Genomic DNA, 20,690 nt, shown 5'->3' with positions numbered 1-20,690 from the left:
GGCCATTCGCCAGCAGCAGCGCAAGGCCATCATTCAGACTACCTGAGAAGTGATGACTTTGGGTGCAGCCATAAATCCAGAAAGCCATGCAACCAGCACCAGAAATGGGTCCCCATGCATGCCTCAATGCCATTCTGATGGATTTGCAGCAACAAGCAAGGAAGGCAAACGGTATAAAAAACACAAAGTGATGAAAATACACATCTATTAATGATTTTTTCTCACTGGAAACACTGTACCAAGCTGTAGGTAGCCTAGTTACTCTACATGAAGGGTGACTGGAAAAAAAAAGCAGTATTTAGGTTAGCTAGGAGAAGAGTGTGACAGATATAAGCTAATGTTAATGCTAGGAAAGCTAAGATTTACCTTTACTAATCCCTCTCAGTGAAAACAATAGGACACAGAGAGGAAATGAAAGATGACAAATATAAGACAAGGGAGCACACTGGCGGGAGGTGGGAAAAGGAGAAACGAGGAGGCACAGGGGAGGACTGCTGCTGCCTCACCTGAAGAGCTGCAATTTGTTTGGATCAGCTTATTTAAATTAGTACAATAACACGGTCATGTAGACAAGAACCAGGATTATTAATTTCCATGGATATTATCCAAGTGCGCATAAGAAGCACAGGTTCAGGGATTTAAACTTCTGGGATGATTCATACTTTGAAGTCAGTCAGCAGCAGTAGTAGTTGGCAGAGTCTACAGTGAAAGGTAGCAAGCAAAAGGAGTCGGATTCCTACAGGTCATTAAGGCATAAGGTCCTGACAGCAGTTATGTAACAAATAAAGGTATTCATAGGAAGGGAATGAATGTTTCTAAGAACTTGTAATGTGATGCTGGGAAGCACTTGGCGTTGCCACGCTTTTTGAAGAAATAAACCACTGCAGAAAGAACCACGATGCTGGATTAGAGGAAAAAAAAATAAAACCTGCACCAGGAGTGAATTGCAGAAAGCAGTAAGAGTTGATTAGCATTTTTGACAACAAGAGAAAGGACGGGGCCCAGGCTCAACCTAATAGCTAGCTTGCAACCTAGATTTTATTAAATTGGCATTATATTTTGTAACTGCATATTAAAATGCTTCCTACATTAAGCACTAAATAGCTTTAAGTAAATGCTTTGTTTTCTTGAGCATGACAGATCTTCAATACCAACTGCAAGTATCAAAGCAATCTTTCACTCAAACGCTTTCAGAATTTTTTGCCTCTCTCTTCTCACTTATAAATGTTCAAACCTGGGTGCCCACAGCTTGTACATAAACCTGAAATACGGCACTTAAATCTGTTCACTGAAAGTTAAGTGCTCCAGCGGTCTGAAGTTAAAAACTGAAGCAAAAGCAACCCCACCAGGAACAGAAGCATTTTCTCCAGCGGTGAAACACCACAAGGATGTCTGCTTTCAAGCTCTAACTCTTGACGTTGTCAAGTTCACACATTGCTGCTATCCTCACCCCACCCAGCCTGTAGCTTTGTGATTCTCCACAAGGTTGGTAAGATTTCTTTGAAAAACTAAACCAAGTGGCAAGCGCGCATGCCAGGTACAGGAGGGCTTTCTCAAAACGCTCACAGCGTCACTTTTCATCTTCTAAGACATACATTCATGTGATCTTTTAATAACTATTTATTTCACACCAAACCAGATATCTCCCTAAAGCCTACCAATACAGCCTGCAGGCATATTTCTTAAATAAAAGTACTGAATCCTTGTATACTTCGCATTTGCATACTAAAGGAATGAATCAGTTATCACAGCAGTAGTAACACTATGCAGCAACTGCTCACCTCTTGCTGAAGGAAAAAAAAAAAAACACCCTGCTTATCTGTTTGCAGTGACACTCTGTACCAACTGCATTTCTTCCATTCTGCAATTGTGGTGCATCATTTTCTTACAAAGCTATGACAAGTATGACTGCTTGTTAAGTTGATCAACACATCTGCTACCTATTTTGTATACAGAAGCCTTATCGCCTCCTTACTTACCTATTTCTGCTTAGAGGTTAAAGAAATCATATGATTCTATGACCCTATGAAATGGTACTACTGGTAGAGCAATTCCTTGTTGCAACATTTCAGATACTTTCCTGTGTAACTCTTGCTACTTACTGTAAACAGAAGTAGTTTCACTACTAAATGCTTCAGAGTTCACAAAATTAGCACACAGCGGGGCTTCCAGCAGTGCTTATATGAAATGACGTAAGAAACCCAAGGTGCTGCATCAGGACTGCATTTGACAGTATTAGAGGACCATAATGACTGGCTGTGGACAAGCATTCAGAAAATAACTCAGCCCCTCTAAAAATTAAGAAGTGAATACTGCACATTTGTTTACAGTACAGGAATAACGTGATTTTGACCAAAGGAGCAGACAGACCTGAGACACAGCAGCAGAGGAAAGTCCAGCAGGAGAGCAACTGCCCACGTGTTCATGTAAGAAATTCTGCAGGAGAAATTAACTCTTTTGTTCCACAGGATCACAATTAAGGCTTTTGAAAAATTACTAGAAATGGAGAAAAACTGTGATAGAGGTTATCAATGCATGATACATTATCTCCTATTATCTAAAAAGTAAGCCTTATCTGCTACACAGCATAGCACAAGCTAAATGCCAGTTGGCTTAAAATCTTATGAGAAAAGGCCGATTTCCAGGAAGGCACATGACTGAAACAAGGCTGCTTCTGAGCTAATAATCACAATTGCTCAAATCTCTGATCACAGGAGAAGCATTTTAAGAACTTGCCTAGTCCTGTTTTTGCCACCCTACCCCAAGCAAAGAGCTGCACCACTCGTGCCATCCCAAGGGCCAGGCCTTCACCAACATCCCTTGTCCTAAAGCTTCGATGAAACAAGAGATCCATGCCCTTCTAAAATGAAGACATCTCTCAGGTGTTGCACTACCTTTGGCGCAGTATTCTCTTTGTGATCCTAACTACAGAGAAGCAAGTGTAATGGGATGTATTCACATTATTCACATTCCTATACGAAACATGGCACAGCTTTACATTTACTGCCTATAGATGAAGTGCCAGCACCGTCCATGCAAGTGACGCTGCGATGTAATCTTCTAAACGGTGCCATGACAACTAATGTAATTATACTGAAATAGTATTAGCTATATTTATGTTGGGGATAGTCTTACCACAGTTCTTAAGAGAACCATACTGCTGCTCAGGAATTAGCCCTATCTCCTCTTCTCTGTAACAGCATAATTAGTCATTTTGACATTTTTTGCCTTCCACAGTGACTAACAAACTCCTCCCACTCATATAATTCAACGCAGAGAGCTCAGATTTAAATTATATGGTTCAGGTAATATATACTCAACATGATCTCCTTTTTTTTTTTTCTCTCTCTCTAATATCTTCTTTAATTCAGCTAAACAAGCTAAAGGAATATTTAGTGTTTTCTTCTACCTCTAACGGGATATTTGGGCTTTTTGCAAAACAACCATTTCCATTTTAAGATTCACTTTGTGTTAACATCTTCCAGTTAAAGGGCAGCACAGCATTTTAGCTTCCTGCCCCTAAAACCCAGCTGGGAGGAGGTCCCCTCTGCAGGCCAAGGGCTCCAAGCCCTTCTTCATGGCCTCCATGACCACATGCAAGGCCAAACTGAGCCTTCTGCAGCAGCAAATCAACCCGATCATCAGGAATCCACACGCAGTTAATAAAAAATACATCCACCACGTACAAACTTGTAATTATTGTTAAAACTACATGGCTCTGTCAAGCGTGTGCTGAACCACGCCGCATGGCCCTGCATCCCAGCTAACACAGAGGAAAGTCAACTCTACTGCAGTATTTCCTTGTAACTGAAGTGCAGAACACACAGTCTGAATGTGTACAGACTGAGCAGCAAATCAGGAGCTCACAAGCTGCCAATACCTCACTCTGCAGGCTACCTCCAGCAGATCTGTCAGCACTTTCAATGATCGTCATCCTGCAAACATACCGGCTCACATTCAGCCAACAAAATATGAAAGTATTCTGAGTGATGTTCCTCCTGTTTATTATTAATTCCAAAGTGGATGTTAGCATGTAAAATACTTTGAAGACCTATCCTTACTGTTGTGTTTCAATCACTGGAGATGTGATTGCAGCACTCAAATCCCTTTGGACTAAATGCCCCGATCCAAACATCTTACAGGTCCATTAAAAATTGAATGGGCATAAACAACTCCAGCAGCTTGGAGCTTGAGTTGGTATTACAGTGATCTCTGCAATTCATAAACATCAACACTTGGGTAGTGTTGCAAGCAACTAATTATTATCTTTTGCTTAGGGGCACGTATGGTGAGCTCTACAGGTATCGCTATTGCTTTTTGCCTAATATGTTGCCCCTTGAAGTCTTTCAGAGTAACAACTTGCTGATACACAGTGCTACCAAACTTTTTGATATTCAAAGAGAATATGCCACAACTTCAGAAAGATGGTGCTAAGAAAGAACAAGTAGTCACAAATCCCTACTAGACTGGCAAACAGTAATTTCATATTGCTCTCTAAGAGACAAATCACATCATTCCGTAACACAGATTTTGGATGAAAACATCCATGCTTTCTAAAAGGCACAAGTGTGCAAGCAGCCTTTACCTTTTTCTGGAAAACTGCTTAATTTTGCAGTGTTTTCTGAATTACTACCTGGATGACTTGGGTTTACTGACACTGCATGACTCCACATTTGTGGAGCATCTGACTTCACACAGCATTTGACTTCAAAGCAGAATTTGGCCCACTAAGTCTGAGTCTGTCTTTTCCAGCCAGAACTGTAAACTTTACTTTCATTTCTTCATGTAAGCGATTGGTACAACTGGTAAGCAGAGGTTTCAATATTACAAATAATGAGGCAGCACAAATTCTAGAAAATGGAAACCTCCTGGGTAAAACTAACAGCCCCTTCAAACATTATTCGTAATGTTTTGTTATTAACTATTTCCTCACTAATTGACTTTTTTTTTTCTCCAATTTAGACTGATATTTGCAAGGTTGCTAAATAAAGCAGCAATTGAAAGACTGAAGACATTTTACATATGCTTTGCAGTTAATGAATTTCAAACTTCGAAAGAAAATACAGTATAGAAGTTGGTTAGAAACAGCAGTGAGATTGTGTAAATAGATTCAGTTCTTCAAAAGGATATCTGCCACTGCACACAGCTTTAAAGTCAGCCTTTCAAGTTACAACTGAACAAATCTTTACTCGGCAAAATTACACTAGATAAAAAAATATATATTACAAAATGCAAGTGTAACAACAATACAGCAATCTGCTAATCATCCCCCAAATAGTCTTTTTTTGGTACAAAAACCTCTGTAGGTTCCAGCATCACTATCTGCATGAGTAATTTGGGGGCCCTACTCATCTAAGCTGTTCCCATGGCATGACTGTGTGTGCTCATAAAAAGACAAATAGGAAGGGCCCAAGATTGTGATGGGGAAATCTCTGTGAATGATAGCAACATTAGGCAGATGAGTGGCTGACACTTAGTTCACTGTCACTCACACATATAAAGTCACGCACAAGTTTTTCAGTACGCGGCACAATAATGCTTTCATCTGCTGTTATCTTGGATGCCCTTATGACATATTTCTATTTTCTTTTAAATACTGTAACATGAAGTCTAGGAAAAAAACAAAAAAACTCTTCATTTGCAGATTGATGATCACTGCTACAACACTAGTTACATGAAAAGCACCACTGTTCAGTCGTTCCAGAAACCCAACCATTAGGATTTTGCCCCATTCCTAAAATTCACTTTTCTTCTAAGGTATCAAAGGCATAATAATGCAGGCTCTTACAAAGAGCCTAAAATGGATGCCTCAATTTAAAGTGAAGCAGATTTGAACATAAATCAATAGAAGTAGCAGGTATCATTAAAAATTGCTGGCAGCAAACACATGGGGTCCTTTCAAACACCACGAGAAAGCTGTAGCTGCAATAAGCAGCAATATCTGCTCTAGCTTCATCTAGCTAGCAGAGATAAAACAACAAAGTCACAAGAAAGCTTTAGCAACCATGATAAACATTTTCCAAGAATGCACAGTATGTAATTACTCTGCTGTCATATGCAAATTCTTTGTCACTGCATCTGCACCGCTGCTGGTACCCGTAATACCTAGACTGATTCAGTACAGGTATGTTAGCATATCTTTAAAACAACACACCTTCCACTTCTTGTCTGAAGACCTATCCTTTGATTTGTTGAAATGTGAATACAAAGAAGCAGAAATCCTTACAAAGAAATGATAATAGCTAGCTGCTTTGATACCTATGGCAACGTGACTGAAAACAAGCAATTCAAAGAAACAACTAATTCAGTTTAAAGTTATGAAGTTGTGAGCCTTTTTTTGTGCGTGGTCTTTAACTTATCTGCAAAGCTCTTTCATCCAGTTTTGTAAGTAAGCGTAAGTAGCCATTCTGAATTGATTATTACAACTTCAGCATGAGTGACACTTGACTGAAAAAGTAAAAGGACGCCAGTTTCCTTTCTTTGTTTTCATTTTCAAAGAAGTCACAAGGAAATGTTCTTCTCCCTCCACGCATTTCTTCTATTCAGAAAGGAAGAACCAAAGATTGCAGTGTGGGCACAGGGTCTTCTCCAACCCTCTTCTCTCCACAATGACTGAACAGACTTAATTAACACTTAATCCAGCAGGTTAGGTAGAAGTCTGGACCGTGTAAGCTGAATGTTAAGTTCTGTCTTCCTAAAATTAGGTAACTCCTACACTCAGGTACATTTGCACAATTTGTCTCAGTCACCTGAAGTCAAAGTGCATTGGAGGAATGTAGAAGTTATCAAACCAGCACGTGGTTCTTCTTTTCCAACAGCAATTTAAGTTCAAGAAATTCAAGGACAGAGGAGTTCATTCCATTTTTCCCCGTTTTCTGAAATTTACACTTCGACCTCAGCAATTCATCATGCCATGGGATGTTATGGTTTCCACTTGCACAGAAGAGCTCAGCAACCTGGGCAATTAAGCTTTACAATAACTTCATATTCATTAGTTCCACAAAAGATAGAGAAATACACAACTTTTTTTAGCCTCCAACCATCTCACAGAATATAAACCACGCAACACCAACGAGAAAGCTTATGCTGACCACAGAACACATACTTAGCTTTTGTCAGATGCTTTCAGGATTGTAGTTACTTGCATGTTCTAGGACCGTGATTAAACTGCCTAAAAAATTATAACACAACACAAAAGGCAGCTTTTCTGCATGAAAAGTTTCTAAAAAGCCTATAGCTTCTTCCAGTACAGAAGATAAAAGTGTATTTTAGGTCAGTATTTCCTCTTTAGGTTTCCCTCCGAGTTGCAGGGTGGCTTTTTAGTTTCCATTCTAAGCCAGCCAGCCTGGCAAGCTGGTTCAGTGCTTTAGAGCCATCACAGTGCCAATCCAGGCTTTATCTCTGAGTGTCATGCCACTGCTTAGCCAGGGTCTAGAGCTCTGCTGAGGCTGGGTATGTTCACCCTGAAGAATGACACTACTCCGGTTCTTCACACTGATTCATTAAATAAATGATATTTTGATCAGATACTGAGTGATTTGGGTCTGTACATGGGTCCTGGAAAGCCACCTAGTGAGTGTTTTGATCCCATTAAAATCTAGGTATCTGCTGCAAGAAAGCAAGGCACTGTTCTAAGCAGATGGCTTTCACTTTCAGCTACAGCTTCATGAGGAAAACAATCCACTCTCAGATCTTAGCAAGAATATTGCTTCCTTCAAGTCTGCACCCCTGCCTGTGACAGAGTCTCTTAAGTCAAAAGAAGTTACATACCCAACAAGCTAATGGATGTATATACCTCTGTATACACAGATACATATTAAAATCCATATTTTGAATACTTCTAAGCACATCATAAGGGAGATTTTTAAACTGTTCCTAACACAGCCCCATCTAAGTCATGCACTGAATCGCCCTGCTATACGAATATATTATTTACAAAACATTACAGAAACATTTAGGTACTTCAGGATTTATTTAGCAATTTCTTTGCTTTTACAAGCAAAAGCTATTCTGGCCAAGGTCCTAACAAGCACTGATAAACTGACGGCATACTTGCAGGTTCCAGCTAACACCCATGCAGCTGCTTGAGTACCTATCTCCATTTCTTCTCATTAACAAAATACAAGATCCTGTTACAAAGCGTGCTGAAACAGTGAGTTAATGAGCTTAAGTGTTGGAAATCACCTAGAAATAATTATTAACTATTTACCAGAATTGTGTGAAGTTTCCAGTAGGTAATATTCAAATTCAAGTTATCAGGAAAAAACAGAAAAAGAACGTATCAGTCTATGTATAAACATGTATGAGTACATATAAAGCACCAGTTCACATTCTACAAGTGCTTTTTCTTCTGCATGGGAAAAGCCCATGCTACACCTCTCCGAGAAAAGTAAAGCCATCTCCCCCCACACCTCAGCCACTTCCAAACCAAAGTGCAACATGACATTTGATGCACACACTTTCGAAACACGCTTAGCAAGCGAGTGGTAAAGTCCTATTTAAAGATTATGTGAATTACAGGTATGCAGATGGAAGTGCTCAAAGGGGCTCTAGCTGCAGTCTCTGAAATACTTTCACAGCAGCAATCACGTGATTCAAGACTGTTTGTACTCATTACTGTCACCATTCAAACACACAATATCATTTTGCTTGCACTAAGAGACATTCCACAGATTGCAAAGAACTATATTTTAATAATTCAGGAAAAAAAGAACAAAAAAAAAAAACAAGCATCTAGCAAATAACATCCTTAAAGAACAACAGAACACTTTGGAACTTTTCCTGGTTTTAAATTATGCTTTATCATTTGCATGCCTCCAATAGTTTGAAAAATTCTTACTTCATCAGCTAGTCTTCCATTAGGCTTTAATTTTTAAAAAGTGCCCTCCTTGTTAAATCCAAAATGCATTCAATTTAAAACATAGCTGAAAATCCTTCCCAAAAAAGATAAATGACCAATAGACCACATTGTGATAGCAATGGTAATGAGAGGATGGCTGGACTGGATGATCTTACAGGTCCTTTCCAACTTTGAGATTCCATGAGAAAATTGTGCAAAGTCAGAAGCAAATGGCTCCAAACAACACAACACATTGGATGCAGTATTCAGCAGCACACTGCAGTCCTGTAGCCCTGTTTCATCCCACTGCTGCTCCACAGGGCACAGGGAGACAGCAGAAGGGCTCCCCAAGTGTGATGGGAAGAGCTCGGCCCTGGGGATGTGAACTCTTGACTTGTGCCACAGTGCAGCAGCTGAGGAACCAAGAGCTGAGACGAAATCTGAATTTTGTTGCACTCCTAACAATGACACATGCACAGCAAAGCCTACATATGGAAACTACTAACATCTATGGAGCCACTTAGCTGCACGCTGAAGCTTGAAACAAGTTACAGATGGGCAGGTTGTGCTTACCTACCCAGTACATGCCTGGTACAAATAAATGAGGGGAAAAAATGGAGGTTTATCATCTGTGCAAGTGGTGTTGGCTGTCTGCACACTCCACAGGTAGCCGGCTCTGCAGCCACCCCAACAAACACAGGTCTGCCATCAGCTCGCTGCGCTCTGCACACATGCTGGTAGGATCCCCATGTGGGTCCCTCCCCTGTGGTTCACACCATATGAAATCAAGCACGATGGAAGTATTTCAGAAATAGTACCTAAGTTACTTAGAGCTGCACTCTCAGAGTAGAAGGCTAAAATTCCATGGATGTGCAACTGGACTTGAGTATCTAAATGTCTACATCCTTTCTGAAGATGGCAGTTCAGCATCAAAGACTGTTAAAAGCTTTTGAAAAGCCTATCCTGTATTTCATGTCATATTAACCACAGTTAACAGGTTGACTCCACTTCTGGCACACTCAAAGTGCAAGGGATGCATAGAATAGAGGATAAGACAGTATCAGCTCTGAGTCACCCAGGAATGCCTCCATTGGCAGAAATGCCATCTGAATGTGGACTCCACTGAGAAGTCAACTGATGCTGCCAAAGCAGTTTTTAGCTAAGGATAGGACTTGCTACCACTGTCCCGAAGAATCTGAAAACTTCCAAGGCTGCACATAAGCACTACAGGTAAAAAAGGGTTCAAAAAAGTGGAGCAGAGAGTCAAGACAGCACAAAATAGAAGAGAGAAACCATGTGGTAGAACTGTCAATTGAGAAGGAACTTTGATGGCTGGAAGCATTGCGTAAGGAAGGAATGATCTGGAGCTTTCTGTTCACTTCAGTAGCAAAATTTAATTCAGTTTGCAATATGATAGATCTAGAAAATAATTAATCAAAAAATAATTCATAATGAGCATATGAACACATATATATTATTTCATGATACTGGATTTCACATGAATAATCAAATGCTCCTATTTCCTGTAATAGGCTACGATTCTTGTCTTCAGTTACTTTCCTCCATCTCTTGTGCATCATCTGCCTTGAAGAGATGCTCCCACGTATCACAACTATGGGCATGACACCCCCACATGCACCATGGATGGCAGGTAAAAGTCCACCCTCAAACTGCACAGCATGCAGCAGTGTGTGACAGCTTTCCTCCCTTTAGCAATACCTGAAGCGAAATGCACTGTTGAGGAACCTGGCTTTTCAGAGCTCTGCTTTGCCTACAACATTTTGTTCTTTGTCTTTGCTATCTCACATGGTAATTGGTTGCCAATGCAAAAAGTCAAATTAGGCAAGACTTTCCAGCATTACATTCTGAATGACGTACTATTAAATTACACCACAAAACCTTATAATAAAATAGTTTTCCTTATACAATTCACACTGTATTTTAAAACTTCCTAAAGCATTTGACTACTCAACTGATAGCTTTACAATATTCCTTTACTGTTTTTTGTTGCTTTAATCCATTGAAGAAAGTTTGAACAACCTCCATGTCATGGAGACCTCCAGATAATGCTGCTGCAATACAGGATGATAGGGCCAGCACACTTCTGATGTCTTGAAGTGCTGAACCAACAGATCAGTTAGAACACTAGAAGAAACGCATGTCAACGTAAGCAACGTGATCTAAGAAATACTTGACTTCTCTGCTGCCTTGCAAGAGCTTACAATGCAGCCCTTCCCTTGTTGAAGTCTGTAACAGCCTTTTTTCATTATTTGACAACATATTTTAATTTAACACATAGGAACTTAAAACCTTTAAGCTTGTTACCTTTCTGTCAAACTTCGTTCATGTTGCTTCGTGTTAGTTCAGGAGTTATTGGAAAAGAAAGGGGAAGGCAGAAGGAAGGGCACTGACATATACAGTAATCACAGCAGCTTACTTCCTTAAACAAATCAGGCTTAGGACACTCCTGTGTACCTGGAAGCCATTGAGATGAAGCACCAACTCGTCCTTAAGAGAAGCAATCCTAGCTGGTTTCAATGCCTTAGAGATACTGAGGGAGTTCCCTTGTCTTAAAATTCTGTTTCTAATGTATACATAAATGTCTTTTACATACAATTAAATGTATTATGTCTCCATGTGAGGACAACTAAACTTCCTCACTGCAGTTTATTCACTGTCGACTTTTAGTTTAAAACCATTGGTTTGACCAGTGGAGTTCCACATATTTTGATGTTTTCCTTCGAAAGGGTGAAGGTAAACATTTTTTGGTTGCTCTTCCTGCTCTGTTGTAGGCCCAGTCTCTTAGGCCTGTCACCTGCACATGGTCATATGAAGCTGCTCTACTGGAATTACAAGCACAGTACAATTGTTAGCAGACACATCTCATTCATAATCTTAACATTTCCCACCTCTGTAGCAACTGTGTGAGTCCAGGTTTTGATTAGAAAGCATAAAAAGAGAAGTCAGCAAGCATGTTGCTAATCTTGCCTTGAAGGAAAAATTCCTTTGATTCCCCAAACCTTTAACCTTATTAGACTTAGCACACATTGAAGCATGGTGTGAACTGTGTCACACTCGCTTCTGAGGCAAGTGGAGGGAAAAGCATCTACTGAACACCAAGAGCTCTCCCCAGTTGTGCAGAGCACAAAAGCAACATTCAGGGCCTGTGAGTGCCACCACATCAACACTCAGCCAGGACAGATGAAGAAAGGCAGTCCCCACACAGCACACACTGAGCTCCTCACTCCATCCTCCTCTGCCTGCTCAAACAGATGCCACGTGCAGATGCAGAAAGCAGCTCAATGATGCAGGATGGAGCTGAACTAATAGGTTTGCCCTGGGACTGATGATAACTCCACATGGATACAGTAGCCTACAAGGAGACAGCACACTGCCCAGGACCCCCAGCTCTACATGGTGGTGAGACACTCAGCTCCAAGGTCTTATGTTTTCTGTTTGAACAATATGGAATTACACATTTCCTTTTTTCCCCACTAAGAAATGCATCATATTTTAGTATTTAGTATTGTTACCTACATCCAAATGGGGAGCAGTACCAGGCTGTGCTGCTTTACATGTCTTCCACAAAGCAGGCTGGGGATCTCCTCTATGGATCTCAGTGGTGACCTCTGTTCTGCTTCAATCCAACCGATAGATGACAAAGTGCAATTTTCCCAATTACAATGGTGTTCTTAGGTCTGAATCAAGTTTAAGGGAAAAATAAAAATAAATAAGAGTATGAGCTCATCTAGTCTAACTTCCAAACTGTTTTAGACTGAGTAATGTCTGCAGAAAAGACCACACTTGAGCCAAATGCAAAAGACACGAGTCCATAATCACCCGTGCCCACTGATCAAGAGTAGATGGGTTACTCTGCTAAACATTTATTTGATCAAGGTCAGGGTTTCCTGACCTTAGTTTGCTGTACCAGCTACAATTTTAATGTATTTTGATGGCTGAACTATGCGAATAATTATCATTCGCATCAACTGAAAAATACAGCAGCAAAACCAAATCACCAACAGAACTGCTGCTTATCTGTTACTGGCCTACAAGCACACTGGAGACACACTCATAGGTCTTTTTCAACCCATGAGAAGTTGCCCTTGAAACAGAACATTTAAAAATCTCTCCTGTATTTCCGTATAATCCAAGCTTTTACATCAAAATATTGTGTTGCAATGATTTTATGCCTTCACTAACAGAAGCCCATGTTAACCTTTATTTTGTCCTGGGCTAAATCCACTGCAACAACTTTTTAAATATAGGAACTCTTTGGAAGTCTTCTGGTACTCTGAAATAAACACATTTACAAGATATGCAACAATTAACATGGAAGGCTGCCTTGGAGTCAGAAGACTTGCTGCATGAGATGCAAAGAACAGAAGAGCAGGATGCTGACACACCTAAAAGTTGGTATCCGTTCACTCTGATTGCAAAGTTAGATGATGATGTTTCTACTTATTTCTCAAAATGGCAAAACAGAGTGCCTTTGCATTTCAATCTTCACAAAAGGACTTTAAGTCTTAAGACTTAAAGGACTCAAAAGCAATAAACTTGCCAGAGAGCTTCCAATGATGAACCCTGAATCTGAAGATGAGTGATTATAACGTGTTCCATTCAGGCAACAAGATCCCAGTATCTTAATGTCGATTAACAAGAATGCACTCTCTTTCAGATTAAAAACGAAAATGCAGCCAGAACAAGTTCCTACCTTGTATCTTTCAAATCACAAAAGCATCCACTACACAACAATAAGACAGACAGAAAATGCGAAGATTCTCAAAAGATACTGTTTTGCAGATGAGGCTTAGTTATGAAGCTGAAACAGAAACAGCATCAGAGCGTAGGATAGTAAGCCTTTTTGCCAATGAATTTCTTGTAAAGTCAACAATTATAATTTATTCTGATCCTTTGTGTCACCATATTAGTAGTTATTTTTCAGCAATCCCAGGGCAGCAACAAATAATGCCATAGAAGAGGACTGATATAATTACACGCTGAAAAAGATAGGCCAGCACCCTTACACTCCAAACTACCCTCTGTGGCTCCTTCATACCCCATATGTTGCTAATAAAACTGTTTGAATCATACCTATGAGACAGTTTTACTGATATTGTATCAGGTCCCTAGGTTCTTTGTTTGAGATACGATGTCACAAGAACTATAACTATGCAAATTCTGTGATACAAGATCCCACCGGACACAATATTACATACGTAATTCGCAGTATGAAACTGGGCATTAACAATAATTCTGGTGTTATATAAACGAAGCCACCACGTTTATTGAAAAGCTCGCTACACTACAATGAAATCAAATTTAAAAAGCAATAAAAAGCAAGTGACATGCCAATGGTAAAAATGGTAACATTGCTCTTTTTTTCCCCAAACAACGTAAATTCGCCTTTGTGTTTATTTGACAGTGCTTTGCAGAAACTTTCAGCACTGACTCTACACAAATGCAAGCAAGCTCCCTCCTCCAACAGTAGTAATTAATGATGTAAAATTGGATCTTCTGAGCTCCACTGTTAGAAGCCACTGTGTGATTTTCAGCAAGAATCTGAAATTTACTCCTATGCTATTTGAGGCTCAATTTCTACTATTAACAAAATAATAATAACTAATACTAAGAAGCATAGCTGTAAAAACCAACAGCTTAGGGACAGCAGCACACACTGCACTGCTCACAGAACACCTGCATTCTACCTCTGGATCTGACTTCAGACACTGCAAGAACTCCAGCAAACATTTCTTCCCAGCTCGCATCACATAAATGCCTCTTATGTCTCTTAATATCATTTTTTGCATGAAATCATTGTCAGTGCTTTTTATATACAGATTTACACATAGGCATACCTGCAAAAAGACATGTCTGAACAGTCTGAAAACTCAATGTAACAAGAAGAGACAGCACAGTGCTGTAAGAAACCCGACAGCACAAACCAGCTTGGCACACATGCTCCTTTCTCTGCTTCCAGTGATTTCTTCTCTCCTCTATTAATTTCTGCTTTTACCAGAGCTGAGGAATGCTGGGGCTTGAAACAAGTGGTCTGCTTTATAGAGACATGGCAAAAAAAGGAAAAGCTTAAAGGACAACTGGTAAAACAGACTTAGGAGAAAGAAGTTCAGCATTTCACCAAGTTGCTATGAGAATTAATAAGGCAGATAATTTTGTAAAGCAAATTGTACAGTAGATTTGTACTGTAAACTGCCTCATACACAAAAGAAAAAGCATGGTTCCATATTCCCTTGGAACGCTTGTAACGCCTTTGACTACAGATAGAAAATACAAATGACACACCACAACTAGCTGCAGAGCCTCACACTGAGAAGTACTGACTTCAACTAAATGATTCAAGGTTTTATTCAATGGAAGAGAAATGGATTTGCAGCCAGGCATACAGTAAGCAAGATGATGAATTGACTCCGTTATAGGAATCTACCTTGTCTGCTTCTGCTCAGTGGCAGCTTACAGAGGAAGTTTTCCTGAAGTTTTCATTTATGCCACCCCCTGTGCAATACAAAAACTGTAATAGTTTTACTCTCTACTTTTTAAAAAAAGCATCCTAGGTGACATCTTAGAAGTCAGAAAGTTACACCACATCCATTCTGCCCTCTGCTATCACTGTGAAGTTGTATCACGGTGCAATTCAGAGAGAATCATATACCTATTTTCAAAGTTTGAGAAAATAACCCCTCCTTCTCAATATGGCCCAAAGCTGTTATGAAGCAACTTATTTTTAGAAAAAGCGCTTATGCAGATACTTAATTTTAATTAATAGTCTCACTGACTTCAACATTTGCACAGCGAGACAACTCCACGCTTCAATTAAAGCGTGCACAGAAATGCTTTGCTGATTCATGGCCAAAAGGATGACAGGAACATCATTATACAAAATGCTCATAAAGTTTTAAAAAATAATAACAGCAACCCCACCATCCAACAGGGCATTAGGAACCCTGGAGAACTCACAGCTTGAGCACTGCTTCCACACTGCTGAACACGTGAATTCAAAGGCTAAGATGCATTGACTGAAAAGACTTCAGTGTGGACAAAAACTTTTGGAAAATACCTTTAAAGTGATACAACTCTGAGTGATCTTTGTCTTTCCACCATTGACAAAAAAACTACTGGCCAAGGTTCAGTCTGCAGCAGTTGTGAATTTTAACAGAGAAGTGGAGATTGCTGCACCTTCATTTCTAATGATGTGCTTCTTTTTCCACTGATCACATCACGTAAGCGCGGGGTTTTCTTGAATAAGCAATGAATCACTTCCACTTCCATCAATGATCATTCAACTTGTTCAGGAGATGTTCACTTCCAGGCATCAGCCACTCTGAGCTGCAGTGCTGCCAATCGTAATATACCTATAACACATCTAATTTTGAAGTAGTATGACACATAAGGAACACTACTTACATATTCTTCATTATCTTTGAAATCATAAGCTGTAAACTGCAAATTCAGGCAGAATCCTTAAAGCCACTTGGTAACATTTGATTCCATTCCTAAGCAAAAGCAGGGCACCTGATGGCCTGCTGTTTGCTACTACTGACCAATTGCTGGGGTTCAAGCACGAGATATTCATTCTATAAAGAGTAACTGTGTCAACTGTGGTTGATAGTGTAACTGAGTGGATGGTATCCCTATTAATGTAGCAACCACCAAGAATTAAGTTGTTTCACTGCACTGAAGAGAAGTGGCTTCCCAGGGGCTTCCCAGCTCCTCTTTCCTTCTCCTCAGCAAACATCCCATGCAGCAGCATGGTACTTCTGAAGATGAACAAAAAAGCAGTCTAGCAGTAACACAGAAAAACACTGATTTGTGATGCCAACAAGGGATGAAGCACACAGATCTCTCAGGTAGTAAAGATACAAGTGGTGCGTTTGAAGAAAGACAGAGTGATGGAAACTGGATCCCAAAGCTGAGTTTGCATGCTTAGTGACAACATTTTGGTAACCCCTCTTCAAATCACATACTCTCTAGTAGCTCTCAATTGGTAACACAACACAGTCATTGCTCTCACAGAATTGAGAACACATTTTTCTCACACCACGGTTTAGCAAAGAACAGAGAAGTCTGTTCCAACCTCTAGAACAGAAAATGTTTATCTCAAAATTGATACCAGCTCACTTAAAAGAGAACCAGTCAATGAGTATGCATCTACATACAAGCATTGCTTCCACACACATTACTCGTTAAGCAGGGCACCGTGTTTCATTTACAGCTATGGTTTTGCATTCAGGAACTGAAGACAAGCCCAGGGAAAGCAGGAGTAAATAAGTTTCTAAACAAACAACACACACAGATGCCTTTTAACAGGACCAAACCAAACATTCCTTAAAGTTGCATTTACAAGACAAAGCTGACCTCAGGCACCATGCTCAATATGTATGAGCCAACCTATGTGGATACTGACCTTAATAGCACTACAGGGCAAATCTGGCACACGGAAGACATGCTCTCCAACAAATGTTTTCCAATGTATTAGGCATAAAGAAGCCTTTTTTTTCTGCATCACAAACCGCACGTCACATTCCTTACATTGCTTCCTTCCTTGACCAAATACACTGTGGACAACCTAAGGAGCACGTCCTTCAGTGTTTATCTGGGAGGATCTCATTTACAATTTCCACTAAAGATGAAATTATGCGCATTTTTTGCACAGGTCCAGATCCCACAGAAAGGCAAAGGCAGAGTGAAGCAATAGAGACAAGCAGTATGAGATACATCAGTACAGAGGTGCCCATGGCCACTATTTCATGCTGCGCTGTGAATCCCATCACTTCCTCGTGGTCACTGAACTCTGATGATAATTAACATTAAAGAAAAGCACTGGGGTTGAGCAGGTAACTAATACCAACTCCAAACCCAGGACAGCATCAGAACCCATCCAGACGTTATCATTACCCTGATGTGCACACAGGCATAACGTCACTCTTGTATACTCTCTCCACATCTATTTATCTCAGATCCTCTGATCCATTCAGGAACCACAGGAGGCAAAGACAGGAGAGCTGGCTCACCAAGGTATGTTTTCAAATTCTTACCTACATTTCAGTTTTGCAATTTCTACAACAAACTACTGAATACGCAACCACCGCTCGTACCAGCGTTTCTTCCACTTCTGGAGTGATTGCTGCCCATCTGACCATAACATAACCCTTCAGAAGATCTTAACAGTATTTATATCAGTTAAAAACACTACCTCTGCCCCTCATTTTGATGCTATAAACAAATACTTAGGCTTGCATTGAAAAAGCATTGTTAGTAGAACATCCTACCTCTGAAACAACTGAAGAGCCCAGAGTCTCAGTCCCACATCCCAGGACCCAAACTCTCCATGAATTTAATGATATTATTTCAATGTTTAAGACTGGACACATTTAATTCTTTGTATGCAGACTAGTTTACATCACAAGAAATCATTTACATTATTTAACATTAGGGTTTTTTAAAAAAAGGATTTACAATGAATTAAGAACAGAGTTTTAAACAGACAGTAAAAAAAAAGCATGCTTTATTGGTGGGTAACTAGATCATCAGATTAAAAAAAAAAAAAAAAAGAAAATTTCCTACACAGAATGGCTGTACCCTTGATCATCATCCTGTCTCAAAGTTGTCAAGTTGTAGAGATTTAGACAACTATAATAAAATAAAGAAAAATATAGATTCAGAATATACCATGCTAACATTATCCTAGCAGTTAAACACAATACTGCCAAATGCTTACACATGCTAAGCAATCAAAGTGAAAATCACAATGATGAATGTGTAATCTAACGTCCACTCACTTAGATTTATATGAACCATCACATGGAAGTCTCTAGTTACCCACTTAAAGTCAGTGGGAAGGATCCAGTTTTTCCTGACCTGAATCAGTTTTCAGTCTAAACTTGTGCATTTCGTAATTTTTGGCTTAAGCAGAATGAGTCTTTGCACATAGTTAGAGATGCCTGGGGCCAGGCAGTCCTTCACAACCTCAGCAACTGGCCCCATCATTCCCTGTGATAGTGGTGCTAGAAAAAGTATGATTAACTGAATTTCCCCTTGCCCTTCCTGCTGCAGGAGAAACAGATCAGTCTCTTCCTTACTACAGGAGAAAAGGCCCTTAAAAGGGCTAAGTTTCATTTAAAATAGAGCTCATTAACACTGAGTACAGAACTACATACATTCTTGGTTTTCGTTTGTGTAACCAAGATGCCATCATAACTTTAAGAACACTCCACATATCAATAGCTGGTTTCTTAATCTAACTGATGATGGAAGGCTTGCTTACTGAATCAGATGGTAAGTCACCCAATGCTCAGGCATCGCTCTCATTCTCAAAGCATTGTGCTTGTAAGACTCACTGTAGTACATCAAACAAGCTTCCCTGTAGCCTGCCTAGTACACAAAAAGCACTAGAGTATGGATGGGGGAACATAGGTGCCGAGTGCCAGCTGCCTAACTGCTAAGTGGTGTTTATTTTTTTTACCACAAACCACAGTTATGCTAACTGTCTCATGGAGAAAGACTGTCTTTTCTTTCCCCTCAAGGCTGATAATTCAATTCTTCAAGAACATGACAACTGGACCAAGACCTTGTAACACAGCGTTTAAAGCCTATGAAGTTTCCATGCAATGCTCTAAAGCATTTAGTCTGGTTAATTGCTTACCAGTCCTCATTGCAAAACAGCAATACTGAAAAATACACATAGAGATGGAGGGAGAGGTGTGGGTCACAGTTGTCTTGCATTCAAATGCCATTAAGAATGCACATTGCTACCTGACACTACACTGCCAGGCACTGTAAAGGCAGGCTAAATCCCACATTCTATATTAGCAGCCACAGAGCATGTATGATGTATGCTAATTTCATATTAAAATCTTCAAAGTTGTGCACACACAATAAGGGAAACTAAAAGTAACGCAGCAGATAGAGCGGTGATATTCCATAACACTTTGATGTATCAGGAATTACAACTCGTGCAGGACAAGTTACATGCAAGCACAACACTTAGCAGAATGACTGTACAGAGGAAGACATTTGACTTCCCATTCATGACTGTCCGAGCACTACTAGAATAAAATTCAGTTCATCAGACTCTCAAAGGACGCAGCTACGCGAAATGATGAGAACCCCAAGGCCAAGCTACAACCCTGTGAAATGCTCCAGCCTTACAAATTTGGACTCTCCCCTGCCATTTTCGCAGAGGCTAACTGCAGAAATGGCATCCAAGCAATTACATATGACCTTTTTACATAAATTTCTGAGTTCCTTTATATTTCATCACATGTTCCTCCGAACAAGAGCAGCCCCAAAATGCTTTGCATGAAAAACTAAATGTTCCCAATGACAACTCTGATCACGTCACTCCTTGAGAATGAACACAAAAAGATGCAACAACGGTAAAAAACACTACTTATGCTTATAACTTCAAGTCTTCATTCTTAAGATAGTACATTTTCAAATTGTCTTTCCTAAAACTCAAGTAATACGTTCATCGCTTTAACCGAAAGCCAGCAAAGTACAACTTGCTGCAGGCCATCCACCAAACGTTCTTTATTTCAGTCATGGATGGGTGAAGATGAAAAGTAGTTTGGGAAAGTTTACAACAGTTCTGACACCAGTGTGTGTTCCTCATTACAAGTTCTCCTATCTAGATGTTAGACTTACTCCAGACCTTTTACTATCTTCAAAAAGGTTATTTTCATCAGTTCTTTGTATTTTTATATTTAATCATAAGAAATTGCATAGAATACAGGCAAAAGTCCCTGCTGCAGCATTAAGGGACAGAATGCAGTGGCTGAGGCTGTGGTCTACCCATAATATTTAGGAGTAAAATTTGCCTTCAGCATCACATTCT

General features: G+C 39.9%; 1 protein-coding gene across 8 annotated transcripts in view; it reads right to left on the bottom strand.

Moving 5' to 3' along the window:
• Nucleotides 1-20,690, bottom strand: part of GTDC1 (glycosyltransferase like domain containing 1) — a 163,607-nt gene that overhangs the window by 129,994 nt on the left and 12,923 nt on the right. Inside the window, exon 2 of one of the 8 annotated variants that reach the window (XM_052676137.1) lies at nt 12,377-12,537. The exons of the other annotated variants lie outside the window; for them this stretch is intronic. The gene's annotated coding sequence lies outside the window, so the exon portion shown is untranslated. The remainder of the gene's footprint in view (nt 1-12,376; nt 12,538-20,690) is intronic. 8 annotated transcript variants of the gene reach the window in all.

This window comes from Tympanuchus pallidicinctus, unplaced genomic scaffold (genome assembly GCF_026119805.1).
Source record: "Tympanuchus pallidicinctus isolate F22 unplaced genomic scaffold, pur_lepc_1.0 scaffold15, whole genome shotgun sequence".
Classification (NCBI taxonomy): Eukaryota; Metazoa; Chordata; class Aves; order Galliformes; family Phasianidae; genus Tympanuchus; species Tympanuchus pallidicinctus.
This window is presented reverse-complemented; position numbering and strand designations above follow the sequence as displayed.